Raw genomic sequence first — 14150 nt, forward strand, 5'->3', positions numbered from 1 at the left:
ATGTAACAAAGTACCCAAAACTTAATGGCTTAAAACAACAGTAAACATTTATTCTCTTACAGTTTCTGAGAGCCAGGAATCTGGGAACAGCTTAGCTTTTGGTGGTTCTGGCTCAGGAACTGTCCTGAGGTTGTAGTCAAGATGTTGGCCAGATGTTGCAGTAATCTGAAGACTTACTGGGGTTTGTGGGCTCTGATTCCAAGCTAGCTTACATGACTATTGGCAGAAGGCTTTAATACCTCACCACATGGACCCCACAAGTCTTCTTGGATGTATTCACAATATGGTGGTTGGATTGGTTACCTTGGTCAACCTTATTCATTGTAGAAGAGGACTACACAGAAGTTTGAATACCAGGAGGCAAGATTCATTAAGGGAAATCTTGCAGGCTGGCTACCATGCTGGCAGTGTGATTATTTGCATTTATGTTAATACTATCATAATAATTGATACCACTATTAAGAATGATGACAATCTTGTAAACCCAAGGGAGATGGTCCACGCTACAAGGTCTCTGTGAGGTTTAAATGACATGGAGCTCAGTACACAGTGCTAATGATGATGATGATGGCAGCAAGTTTTACTATTTGAGTGCACTTGTCCCTGTTCCAGGCAATTTAAACCTATAAGCTCAATCCAGTCCACACAACAGTGCTTAAGATAGGCTCAATTATTATTCCTATTTCACAGATGAGGTATCCGAGTCCTTAAGAGTTGAGGAGCTTGCTCAAGGTCACAAAGCTAGTAAATAGCACAGGGGGAATTCAAACCCAGGCCAGCTGGCTACAAGGTCCATTGTATTAACCCCCATGCAATGTGACTCTGAAAGGTCATTGTTAGTATGGTCACTCATAGTGGTGTATACAATTATACTCTAGTTATAATGGAGTAGTTATAGTGTGGTTGTAATACTTCTATCTGAAAAGCCTGGTTATTCCTCTACCCCTGTCCCTCACTCGCCCTACAGAAACAGTATATTACTAACATCATTATTATAACTATGCCTATTATAAGAATGATTAACATTTCAATCTTTGTATGATTTGGCTTCATTTTAAAATTTATTTTTACCTGGGAGTCTTTTCCTACCTGAGCTTTATATCAGCATTTAGTGGTGCATGAAGCCAATAAAGAGTAGCTCCATGGAGTCCTATCTAATCCAAGTCCCCCCTGTCTTAGCTTGGGCTGCCTAGATGAATACCATAGACTGGGTGGCATACACAACAGAAATTAATTTTCTTACAGTCTGGGGCCTGGCAAGTTCAAGATCAAGGTGCCAGCCTGGGTGGGTTCTGACGAGGACTTGCTTCCTACCTGGCCACTTCTTACTGTGTTTTCACATGGCCTTTCCTAGGTGTACATGCCTGGAGAGAGCGCGATCTTCCTCTATCCTCTTCTTATAAGGCTACTAATCCTATTGGATTAGGACCCCACCCTTATGACCTCATTTAACCATAATTAGCTCCTAAAAAATCCTTATGTCTAAATATAGTCACATTGAAGCATCAGGGCTTCAACTTGTGAATTTTGGGATGACACAGTTCAGTCCATAGCACCCTCCAAAGGACATTGTTCTTTGAAATCTGTGGTGTTAACTACAGTCATCAAGGGATGGGCAGTGTCTCTGACTGTACAGCTTCAGCATCAGAGAGTTTGGAGTTTTCCTTGGTTCAGAGAGCCCCATGGTTCTCATGGGTGCAAGCCCCACTGGCTTTCAGAGCTAGAGGTTTTGGGACCTCATCTTTCATGTACAGGTCTTAAAAGTTGGGGTGCTAGATGTGGGATTCAAACCCTTTGCACCTCAGGGAGAAGCTCAGCTTTGTGAGTTCCCTCCTCATTGTGGGTCACTGTGGCAGAGGTGGTCTTTATGGCAAGACTGTGTCTCAGCCTCTCCTACCTGTTTCAACGTGGGTTTTTACTCATTCACCCAATGTGTAGGAGCCACTCAGCTAGTTATGGGGATTCTTTCAGTGGAAATTGTTCTGTATGTAGCTGTAGGTTTGATGTGTCCATGGGAGGAGGTGGGTTCATGATCCTCCTAAGTGGCCATCTTGAACCCTACTACTCTAGTTATCTTTTCCTGTGATGTCTTTGTCTGACTTTGGTATCAGGGTAATGCTGGCCACATAAAATGAGTTTGGAAGTTTACCCTCCTCTTCAAATTTTGGAATAATCTGAGAATTATTGGCATTAATTCTTCTGTAAATGTTTGATAGAATTCACCAGTGGAGCCATCTGTTACTTGGGATTTTCCTTCTTGGGAGGATTCGGATTATTAATTCAAACTCCTTAGTACTTATAACTCCATTCAAACTTTCTATTTCTTGATTCTGTCTTGGTAGGTTGTATATTTTTAGGAATTCATTTCTTGTAGTTTATCCAGTTTGTTGGTATATAATTGTTTATAGTAATATCTTATGATCCCTTTTATTTCTATGGCATCAGTTATGTCTCCTCTTTCCAATTTTATTTAGTTTCATTATTAGTCTGCCAAAAGGTTTGTCAACTTTATCTTTTGAAAAAGCCAACTTTTAATTTCTTTGATTTTTCTATTTCTATTTCTAGTAAAAAAAATATCTCTGCTCTAATCTTTATTATATCCATCCTTCTTCTAGCTTTGGGTTTTGTTCTTCATTGTCTAGTTCCTTGAAGTGTAAATCTAGTTTGGGTTTTGTGGGGGTTTTTTTTGAGATATTTCCTCTTTTTTAGGCATTTATTGCTATAAACCTCCCTCTTAGTACTGCTTTCGGTATTTGGTATTTTTGTTTTGTGTTTGTCTTGAGATCGCTTCTAATTTCCATTTTGATTTCTTCTTTGAATCTCTGGCTTTTCAAAAGTGTGTTTTAAAATTTCTACATAGTGAATTTTCCATTTTCCTTCTGTTATTGATTTCTTTTAATCTATTGTCAGAAAGAAAAAACTTACCAAACCATAGTGCAAACATCATGTACAGGAAAGTAACTGAGACAACCTTCTTAACTAAACTATAGACCTTATGGCAAATTCACCATTTTTCACTAATGTCCTGTTCTCTGCTCCTGGATTGGATACAAGTAGGAAGTAATATCTCCTCACTGCCTCCAGCCTCTAAAATTTCCTCAGTATTTCCTTGTCCTTCATGACCTCAAATTGTGTTGATTTGGTGTTAAGAAGAAAGGCTTCCTAATGAAAGAATGCCAAAATTCTATGGTATCAGTTACATCAGTTTTCCTTATCAACATATATTTCTGAATGACTAGCCAGGTGTCTCGGTTGATATTCTTACCTCATATAAAGGAACCCGGCTTCCATACCAAATCAAAGGTCTATGTATAAATCATGAGATGTATATACTAGACTGTCCTTCACCTTCTACTTCATCATTCTTTCTTTTTTTTTTTGGCTGCATCAGGTCTTAGTTGCGGCACACGGGATCTTCATTGAGGCATGCGGGATCTTTCACTGAAGCGCCCAGGCTTCTCTCTAGTTGTGGCGTGCGAGTTTTCTCTCTCTAGTTGTGGCGCACAGGCTCCAGGGTGCATGGGCTCTGTAGTAGTGGCGCGCGGGCTTAGTTGCCCCGCAGCATGTGGGATCTTAGTTCCTTGACCGGGGATCGAACCCGTGTCCCCTGCATTGTAAGGTGGATTCTTTACCACTGGACCACCAGGGAAGTCCCCTGAGTATTTCATTTGCAATTTCCTTTCCATTCCTTAGTGGTAGAGTTACAATTCCACTTTACCTGTGTGTTCTTGTTCATGAACACTTAATCTTCTGGCTTCAGCTGATCTCACTGAGAAGTTAAAATTTCAGAGATCCTTGAGATGAGGTTTGCTCCTTTGAAATCACTCTTTTATTGCTTTTTCTCCTCACACAATCCCCTCCCCAAGCCTCTCACATCTTGGGTTGGCCTTCAGAGCATTTCCTCTGTGGTCCTGGTTATGGTTTTCATTCATGACAATTGTTGGGGTCTTAGGGGGATTCAAAGCATGGCTTGGGGTCATGGTTGGTCCAAGGATCCTCAAAGCTGTGTCTGAAGCACACTTTTTCCTCTCCATTGTCCATTCCTTCTAGGATCCCAGTTGGGCATGTCAGACTTACATTTCTGTACCTCCTGCATGTATTGCTCTTCACTGTGTTCCCATTGCCCCGGTCCAAGGAAGAAGGTGCTAGAAAACTGGTGTGCCTGACCGGCAGGAAGTAATGCCCTCCATGGCAAGATCCCCCACAATCATGCCCAGGTGGTGGTAGTGGTGGGGGGTGGGGTGGGTTGGGGACAGACGAGGAGAGGGAACTTTGAACATTCTCTTGGAAGGCATTGAGAGAGGCAGGGAACCGTCCCCTGGGGTATGGCGCCAAGTCAGGGGCCTCCTCGGCCCACAACTAGGGGAGGTACTGGTATCAGGGAAAACGGATTTTCGGTGGATACCATCACTTTCAGTTGGGGACTCAGGGAACTTAATTGCCCCCATCTCACCATATTCCAGCCCTCCCCATTCCACTATTTGACAGCATTCCCACCCAACCCGACCCGAAAGTGCATCCACAGAGGTGCCTGGTGTGTCCTTGTCTAGCCACTGAGGCCAGCCGCCACCACGGTGGCTGTGGTGCTGGTGGTGGTGGCAGCAGCGATTCAGATATGTGAGATCTCGGTAACCTGAGTAGAGGAAGGTGAGCACACCCTCCCTATCTACCCGCCACCCGCCGCCCCTCCCCCGCACCACTCCACCCAGCCTCCCAGAGTTGCACTTGACCCTTGAACTGCGCATGTGCGAGCAGGGAGTGCTGTAAGCATCGCAATGACCACCAAGGTTACTAAGCTAGAGTCCTCCAGGCTGTGTGGGAGCAGGATTGCCCTCTGGCAGAGGCCAGGTGCGGGCGCAGGCTGTGAAAGTTTCTCCAGTGGGTGCCAGTGGCCTGTGTCCTCCTGTGGGTCCAGTAAATGAATGGAGGGAAGGACAGATATATGGATGGAGGTATAGAAGGATGGATGGATATTTAGGACTCGTGAGAGTGGAAGAAGGCAAAGCCAGGTTGACCAAGGGGATCAGAGGCCTAGCAATGGTAGCGTTTCCTCATGATGGTGTTGAGGGTGCACCTGGGACTGTCTTAGAGAGGTACCGCTCTCACAGTCAATGGACTTGGGGTTGACACTACCATCACATTAGTGGGGAATCAGGGATCTTCGTTTCCCCCACCTCACCAGATTTCATCACCCCCTCCCCCATTAGACTCCATTCCCACCCACCCCAATCTGGATTTGGCCATACCCTATTTCCATTTCTTTGGTTTGTTCCATTTTGTCTTTAACCTCATCAAAGAGACTCCATTCCCTGTCCAGACTGAGCATTTTCCTTCTGTGTCTTACCTATGATGAATGTATGTTCTTACCTCCCTGCTCCTATCAATGAACTGTCTTTCATCATGATCCACATCAAATGAAAGGCACTGCTTTTCCCTTTGGTGTGTGATGAATTTTAGCAGATGTACCGGGGGGTGGTGTGCTGCCACCACCAGAACTTTGAACATGGGAGGGGATAGAGCCCAGAAAGCCTTAGAAAGAGCTGATGGTGAAAATCACTGGGGCCTGGAAGAAACTGCTTATTCCTCACTGTGGTTCCTTCAGGAACCATTAGCGACCTTTTCTTATGATCACCATTGTGGAGGTGACGATGGCCTGACACAGAATTTCAGTCAGTGACCCAAGTACCCACCAGTGTACATGTCTGAGCCAGGATTCAGAAACAGCTGTCTTCAAAGTCTGGAGTCCTGGCACATCACCACCAAGCTCTTCTGTCCATCTTAAGACACACCTAAGACTAAGATGCCTTGCCCTGAAATAAACACAGCAGGTCAACCTCCAAACACACTTAGTTCCTACTACAGTGTTGGACTCATATCTTCCCTCCAGATACCCCTGCCTGTCTCCCTTAACACTGGGCCCCCAGACACAGCCAGTTACCATGTGTGCCCACCTCTCCAAATGATGCCCAGGTCACTTCCTGACAGAAATAAGTGGCTGCAACAAGGCCCTGTTTGCCAACTCTGCTCTGGGGAGGAGGACCAAGGGTATCTCTCTGCTGGCTGGTTCAAGCCAGGCCACCCTTCTTCCTCGGCAAAACACAGCCTCACATCACAGCTTGGAGTTTTCCCTCCAGGAGAAGGAATATCCTTGCCAGGACAGAAGGCCAAGAAAGGCTTGCCCAGGGACTTCTCTGGTGGTCCAGTGGTTAAGAGTCTGGGCTCCCAATTCAGGGGGCACGGGTTCAATCCCCAGTCAGGGAACTAAGATCTCGCATGCCGCAGGGCACAGACAAAAAACAAACAAAAAAATTGAGAATAGTATATAATAAGCCTGCCCATGTACCTATTTCTCAGCTTTAGCAATTATCAATCTTGTTTCATCTATTCCCCCACCAACATTTTTCCTGGAATAGTTTAAAGCAAATCCCAGATAACATTTTTAAGATAAATTCTTCCATGTATCTATCTAATATGTAAAAACTTAAAAATACGTAACTAAGAAACCTTAATACATCTAATAAAATGACTTTTTAAATGTTGTATAATCCCTGCCTCTCCTCCCACTTGACACTATTCCCACTCACCATGATCCAGATTTAGGTCCACAGAGGTACCTGGTGTGACTGCGTCTGGCCACCATGTCTAGTCACTGCTGCGGTAGACATCTGGGTAACCTGAGGAGAGGAAGACTGGCGCACCCTCCCTACCTCCCACCATCTCCCTTACGTCCTCTCTCTCCTCCCCTCTGACAACCCAGCTTGTCAGAATTGAAGCTCACCCTCCAACAGCCCATATGTGGGATGTAAGCCAGATTGCAGCTGGCTTCACAATGATAAGCACTATTGTTGCTATGCACCCAGTCCCCTATGCTCTGGGCGTGTGCTAGGTCCAGACAAAGGCTGTGTCCTGTGCTCTATTAAGGGCCTATGACCTGTGTCTTCCAATGGTCCAGCGGATAGATGGAAGGATAAATGATGGATAAATGGAAAGATAGATGAATCGATGGATGTCCTGGGATGTCAGTAACCTGAGGAGAAGGCCAGCACACCTTCCCTACTTCCCACCATATCTTCCTTCTGTCCTCTCTCTCCTCCCTACTGACAACCCGCCTTGCCACAGTTGAACCCGCCCTCCAACTGCGCAAAAGGGACCAAGCGCCGCTGGCTTCACAATGACAATCACCACTGCAATGCGAAGCTCCGATAAGCTCCGATGGAGCGAGAGCGCCGTTTGACGGCTGGCAGGGTTAGTGTTCCGTGCTCTTTTTTTTTTTTTTTTTCCCGTGCTCTTTTAAAGGGCCCGTGGCCTGCGTCTGCCAGTTGTCCAGTGCATAGACGGAGGGATAAATGGATGGATCGATGAATAGAAAGATGGATCGTTGGGCTCCCGAGAGTGGAGGAAAGCCCTGCTTTCCAAGTTTTTCCAGGCTTACCAAGTAGGATTAAAGGGGGTGGAAGAGGTTGGGGCTGGAGAGGAAGAATGGCAGGGAGGAGGGGCTTTCAACAGATGCCTGGAAGGCACTGCGAGAGGCAGGAACCCTTGTCCCGTGTGGCGCTAAGACGTGGGCCTTTTCTATCCATGTCTAGGAGAGATGCAGCTCTTGAGGGTCAATGAATTTTCGGGCGACAAGGACCAACACTTCAAGCGGGGACTAGGGATCCTCATCGCTTTCTGCCGCAACAGATTTCATGCCCCCCACCCCCCGCCCCGTTCCTTCCATTTGACACCATAATCGCCCACTCCAGTCCGGATCTGGGTCCACAGAGCGTCTCACCACCAAGTCCAGCCACCACCCTACCTCCCACCACCTCCCCTCTGTCCTCTCCCTGCTACCCTCTGCAAATGAGTTGTTGAAACTCAAGGGTCTTCATCTCTGTCTGCCGATGAGATTGCATCTCCCCTTCTTTTTTCGTTTGACTCCATTACCACCCACTTAGATTCAGATTTGGGTCCACAGAGCCTCTCATCACAAGGTCGAGCCGCCACCGTGGCATCGGCGTCGTGGAAGATGACGGCACAGACTCAGGGATCTGAGATGTCGGTAACCTAAGGAGAGGAAGGCTGGCACACCCTCCCTACTTCCCACCACGTCCCCTCTGTCCTCTCACCCTTACCCTCTGACAAACCAGCTTGCAAGTGGTGAAGCCCGTTCTCCCACTGCGCATGCGCGGGACATGAGCGTGGCTGGCTTCACAATGACAAGCAGTTGCTATTGAACTGGTCCGCTAAGCTCTGGGGGAGCGTGAGCGCCTTTTGGCTGTTGGCAGGTGCAGGGGAAGGTTGTGTCCGTGCTCTGTTAAGAGCCTGTGGCCTATGTCTTCTAGTGGTCCAGCAGATAGATGGAAGGATAAATGGATGGATGGATAAATGGAAAGATGGATGGATGAATAGATGGATGGATTGTTGAGGCTCCCGGCCAGGCCAGGCTTACCAAGCAGGGTGAAAGGGGGTGGGGGAGAGATGTTGAGGGGTGGGGGAGGAAGAACGGCTGGGAGGAGGGGCTTTCAACAGATTCCTGGAAGGTACTGGGAAAGGCAGGGACTCCTGCCCCGTGTGGCACAAGGGCATAGGCCTCCTCTGCGTATGTCTAGGGGAGGTACCGCTCTCAGGGTCAATAGATTTTTGGGCGACAGGGGTCATCACTTCGAGCGGGGACATGGGGATCTTTTTTTGCCGTGCTCAGTACTAGATTTCATGACAACTCCCCCCACACACCCTTCCGTTCATCTGACAGCATTCCCACCAACCTGGATCTGGATTTGGGTCTACACAGCATCTCGCCTACACAGCATCTCGCCACCAGGTGCAGCTGCCATTGTGGCGGTGGCGGTGCCAGCGCAAGCAGCGTCAAAGAGGCGACATAGATACAGAGATCTGGGATGTCGGTAACGTGGGAAGAGGAAGGCTGGCATACATTCCCTACCTCCCACTAACTCCCCTCATTTCTCCTGTCTCCTCTCGCCTCAGACTACCCAGATTGCTAGAGTTGAAGACCGCCTTCCAACCGCTGGTGCCGGGGACAGAAACACAACAAGGCCAGTTGCTCTGCGACGGGTTGGCTAGGCTCTGGGAGAGCGCCACCGTGGCTTCGTGGAACAGACTCAGAGATCTCGGCAATTGGCAGGCTTAGGCGAAGGCTGTGTCTGGTGCTCTATGAAGGGCCTGTGGCCTATGTCTTCCAGTGGTCCAGGGCACGGATGGATGGATAAATGGAAAGGTGGATGGATCGACGGATGGATGAATAGATGGATGGATTGTTGGACCTCCTGAGAGTGGAGGAAAGCCAGGTCTGGCTTATCAAGCAGGATTAAAAGAGTGGGGGAATGAAGTTAGGGGGCTGGGGAGGAAGAATGGCGGGGAGAAGGGGCTTTCAACAGATTCCTAGAAGGCACTGGGAGAGGCAGAGTCCCGCGCCCCATTTGGTGCTAGGGCATGGGCATCCTCTGCCCACGTCTAGTGGAGGGAACCACTCTCGAGGTCAACGGATTTTCAGGCTACACGACCATAATTTTGAGCAGGGACTTGGGGATCTTTATCGCCGCCCGCCACACCAGATTTCATCCTCCCTCTCCCCAACCCCAATTGACTCCATTATCATTCATCTAGATCCGGAATTAGGTAGACTTTGCGTCTCGCCACCAGGTCCAGCAGCTACCGCGGTGGCGGCGGCGTCAAAGATGGCAGCGCATACTCAGAGATCCGGGATATTGGTAACCCAAGGAGAGAAAGGCTGGCACACCCTCCCTACCTCCTATCATCTTCCTTATGTCCTCTCCCTCTTACTCTCTGACAACCCGGCTTGCCAGGGTTGAAGCCCGCCCTCCCACTGCGCATGCGCGGGACACGATGACAGCTAGCTTCGGAAGGACAGGCACAGTTGTCATTGGAAGGGTAAGCTAGGCTGTCGGGAAGCCGGCGCGCCGTTAGGCTGTTGACAGGGCCAGGTGAAGGCTGTGGCCTGTGCTTTCTCAAGGGCCTGTGGCCTGTGTCTTCTAGTGGTCCAGCGGATAGATGGAAGGATATGGATGGATAGAAAAATGGATGGATAAATGGATAGTTGGATGGATGAATAGATTTTATGGATTGTTGGGGCCCCGGAGAGCGGAGGAAAGCCTGGCCAGGCTAGGCTTACCAAGCAGGATTAAAGGGGGTGGGAGAGAGAGGTTGGGGGAGGGGCTGGGGAGGAAGAATGGCGGGGAGAAGGGGCTTTTAACAGATTCCTAGAAGGCACTGCGAAAGGCAGGACATGGGCTTCCTCTGCCCATGGGGACGTGCTGCCTTTGAGGTCGATGGATTTTCGCCTTACAAGACCATCACTTTTGCACTAATGTCTTTTTAAATTTCTGATCCAGGATCCACTTTGCATTCAGCTGTTATTTCTCCTTAGCCTTTTGCCATCTTCCACATTTCCTCAGTCTCTCCTTATCTTTCATGACCTTTATGCATGTTTATTTTGTGTAAGTTGTAGAAAAAATAAAATGAAATTATAATAGAATTCTTTATTGTCATTTAAATCATTTTTTCTCACCAACATATATTTGTTTCTTCTGGGACATGCTATTGTCATATACGTCTCTGTTGACATGCTGTCTTTGTACAGAATTAATTTTTGTTTCGATGCAAAATCCCATTTCAGCTTGCTTCACATATCAATACGATGGGATGAAGCCATGAATTCATGGTTCTTCTTGGCCTTTTTATTCCTGTTGTCCAGTGATTTCATTTTCAATACGACCATTTTTCATTCTTAGATATATCCAATTGTGTTTAACTCTTTGCTTTTTCTTATTAGCACTTTATCTCATGGCTTCTACTATTTTTCATTAAGCCCATCTTAGGGAATTCCCTGGCAGTCCAGTGGTTAAGACTCGGTGCTTTCACTGACAGGTTCAATACCTGGTAGGGGAACTAAGACGTGGCAAGGCAAAAAAAAAAAAAGTCCAATGCAATGGATTTGGTGCAATGTTTGCTCCTTTGAAGGCCATTCTTATTTTTCTGGAAGCTTCTAAGATCTTGTTTTTTGCCTTCAGCAAATTTCCTTTTTACGATCCTAGTTAGGATTTTTGTTGTTGTTAGTCCTCTTGGGGTTCTAAGTGCATCTTAAAATTGTGCCTTGGTGTCATCTGTCAATTTTGGAATCTCCAAAAGTCTGAACTTTCTCTGTCTTGTTACCTTCTAGTATCCCAATTTGAAAAATGTGAGACTTTTACAAGGTACTGTATACCTTGTGCTTGTATTAGGTCTTAATTCTCTATCATTTTCTCCTCATACTCTATTCTGGAATTCATGTCATCTCTTCCACTTGGCTAACATTTTCCTCCCCCATGTCTAATCTCTGTTCAACCTATCTGTTGAGTCCTTTCTTTCAGTTATTTGAATGTCATGAAAATCCTCATTTGGATAATTTTTCTTCTATAACAGATTCCTTTGCCAAAACTCAAATCGTCTATATCTTTTTATATACAAGGTGTAGTTACTTTTGTATCCAGGCTGTATGCTTTAAATTAGCTTTATTATGGTATGACTTACATAAAATTAAAAAAATAAATACACTCATTTTACGTATGAAGTGTGATGATTTGGGATAAACATAACTGGAAGTGGGGTATGGCCATAATAAAAACTTAAAATGTGGGAGTGGGCAGCCTTTAAGGATCTTTCTTTTTCATTTTGTTAACATACTTAATAACTATGTCAATTTAATTATTATAACCATTTTAAAGATGCAGAAACTGTGGCACAGAAAATTTAAGATGATTCCCATGTGCTCAAATAGTTTGTTTTTTAAAAAATATTTATTTATTTATTTTGGCTGCACCGGATTTTAGTTGTAGCACACGGGGTCTTCAAGCGGCATGTGGGATCTTTATTTGCAGCACGCAGACTTCTTGGCATGCACACGGGATCTAGTTCCCTAACCAGGGATCGAACCCACGCCCGCTGCATTGGGAGCGCGGAGTCTTACCCACTGGAACACGAGGGAAGTCCCTCAGATAGTTTCTTATTTACTGTTTCCTGGGCCCTTGGCCATATGGATGGAACCTGAGAGTGGCCTCTAGTTGCTGAGAGTGGCTGCTGGCTGACAGCCAGCAAGGAAACAGAGATCTCTGTCCTGCAACCATAAGGACTAAATTCTGTCTACAACAAGAATGAGTTTGGAAGTGGGTTTTCTCTCAGACCCTTCAAAATGGGAACTCAGCCTGGCCACCACCTTGATTTCAGCCTTTTTTTTTTTTTTTTTTGCAGTCCGTACGCGGGCCTCTCACTGTTGCGGTCTCTCCTGTTGCGGAGCACAGGCTCCGGACGCGCAGGCTCAGCGGCCATGGCTCACGGGCCCAGCCGCTCCGCGGCATGTGGGATCTTCCCGGACCAGGACACAAACCCGTGTCCCCTGCATCGGCAGGCGGGCTCTCAACCACTGTGCCACCAGGGAAGCCCCTGATTTCAGCCTTTTGATACCCAGAGCAGAGAACCAAGCATGCCATGCCAGACTTCTGACCTACAGAATTGTGAGCTAATATATGGATATGCTCTTGAGCTGTTAAGTTTGTGGTCGGTTATGCAGCAATAAAAAACAAATACAGCTTTTGGTGGTGGCTTGCCTTCCAGTTAATTAATTATGCCTTGGCTCCCATTTGATCAAAGAGATGCCATTTTTCATTGGTTTGGTCCAATCAGTTATCATCTAATTGTTCCCTAAGATAATTTTGTTTCAGAATCATGTAATTTCATTTTTAAAGTTTTTATTTTTTTTATTTAAGTATAGTTGATTTACAATGTATTCGTTTCAGGTGTACATCAAAGTAATTCAGTTTTTCATATATATATATTATATGTATACACACACACATACATACATATACACTCATACATATAGATAGATAGATGTTCTTTTTCAGATTTCTTTCCCATATAGGTTATTACAAGATATTGAATATATTTCCCTGTGCTATACAGTAGATCCTTGTTTATTTTATATATAGTAGTGTATATCTGTTAACCCCAAACTTCTAATTTATCCCTCCCCCTCTTCCCCTTTGGTAACCATAAGATTGTTTTCTATGTCTGTGAGTTGTTTCTGTTTTATAAATACGTTTATTTGTATCATTTTTTTAGATTCCACATATAAGTGATATCATATGATATTTGTCTTTCTCTATCTGACTTACTTCATTTAGCATTGTAATAGGGGCAGGCCGGGCACACAGCCTAGAGTAGATGGAACTGCTTATACTGACTATTGTTTCTGCAGGCTCTCACTCATGTGGTTCTGTTCCCTTGCATGACTGATTATCTGTGACAGCTTGCTGGTCACTGTCCCTGAAAACATTATGTGTGGAGGCATAGGCGTAATATAGGTATGCCCTCCTTCAGAGTGTATTCTCATTTGCCCTGCAAAATACTACCCATCAAGGTACAAGCCCACCTCAAATCAAGTTCATAGTGTGAAGTTCCTGAATTGACTGATTCAGGTTGTGAGTCCATAATGTCCCATATCTGATAAACTTCACAAAGGATAAAAAAAGAAAAAAAGAAACTTACCCCAGGAAAAGCAAGCCAGAATTGCTGGGAGTGGATCCCAATCATTAGAATTTTAAAAATCTGGGTGAATTTAAGATGTAGCTAGAATTGACAGCCCCTGGACTTGGGAGATGTGCAGGGTAAAGGAACCAAGTCATAAAAGAGAAACATATTTAAACTTAAATATTATGTCTAAACATGAGCTTTAGCTGTGGCCACTGGTACATGGCACTGACCATAAGCAAAAGACCAGAATCTACTGTTTTTTTCTTTTTACCTTTTAATATAGAAAAGAAAAAAAAAGCAAACATACACAAAAATAGAGAGAAAAGATTAATCACCATGTATTCATTACCCAGATCCAACAATTATCAGCATTTCCCCAATTTTGTGTTAAAAATTATCAAAGGAAACTCTCCTGTGTGCCTTTTCAAAGTCATGCTAGAGCATGGTCTAACAAACCCACCCAAAGTCTAACAAATCATTTTAGAGAAAAGTTCCCTAAACTCAGCACTGTTCACATTTTGGGCCAGATAACTCTTTGTTGTGCAAGGTTGTCCTCTGTATGGTGGAAAGCATCCCTGGCCTCTATCCACCACGTGACAGTAGCACTTCCCCTCCCCCTAAGT

This window comes from Delphinapterus leucas, chromosome 20, assembly GCF_059928025.1.
Source record: "Delphinapterus leucas isolate spDelLeu-1000000601 "Yukka" chromosome 20, BTC_Dleu_Yukka2, whole genome shotgun sequence".
NCBI classification, from domain to species: domain Eukaryota; kingdom Metazoa; phylum Chordata; class Mammalia; order Artiodactyla; family Monodontidae; genus Delphinapterus; species Delphinapterus leucas.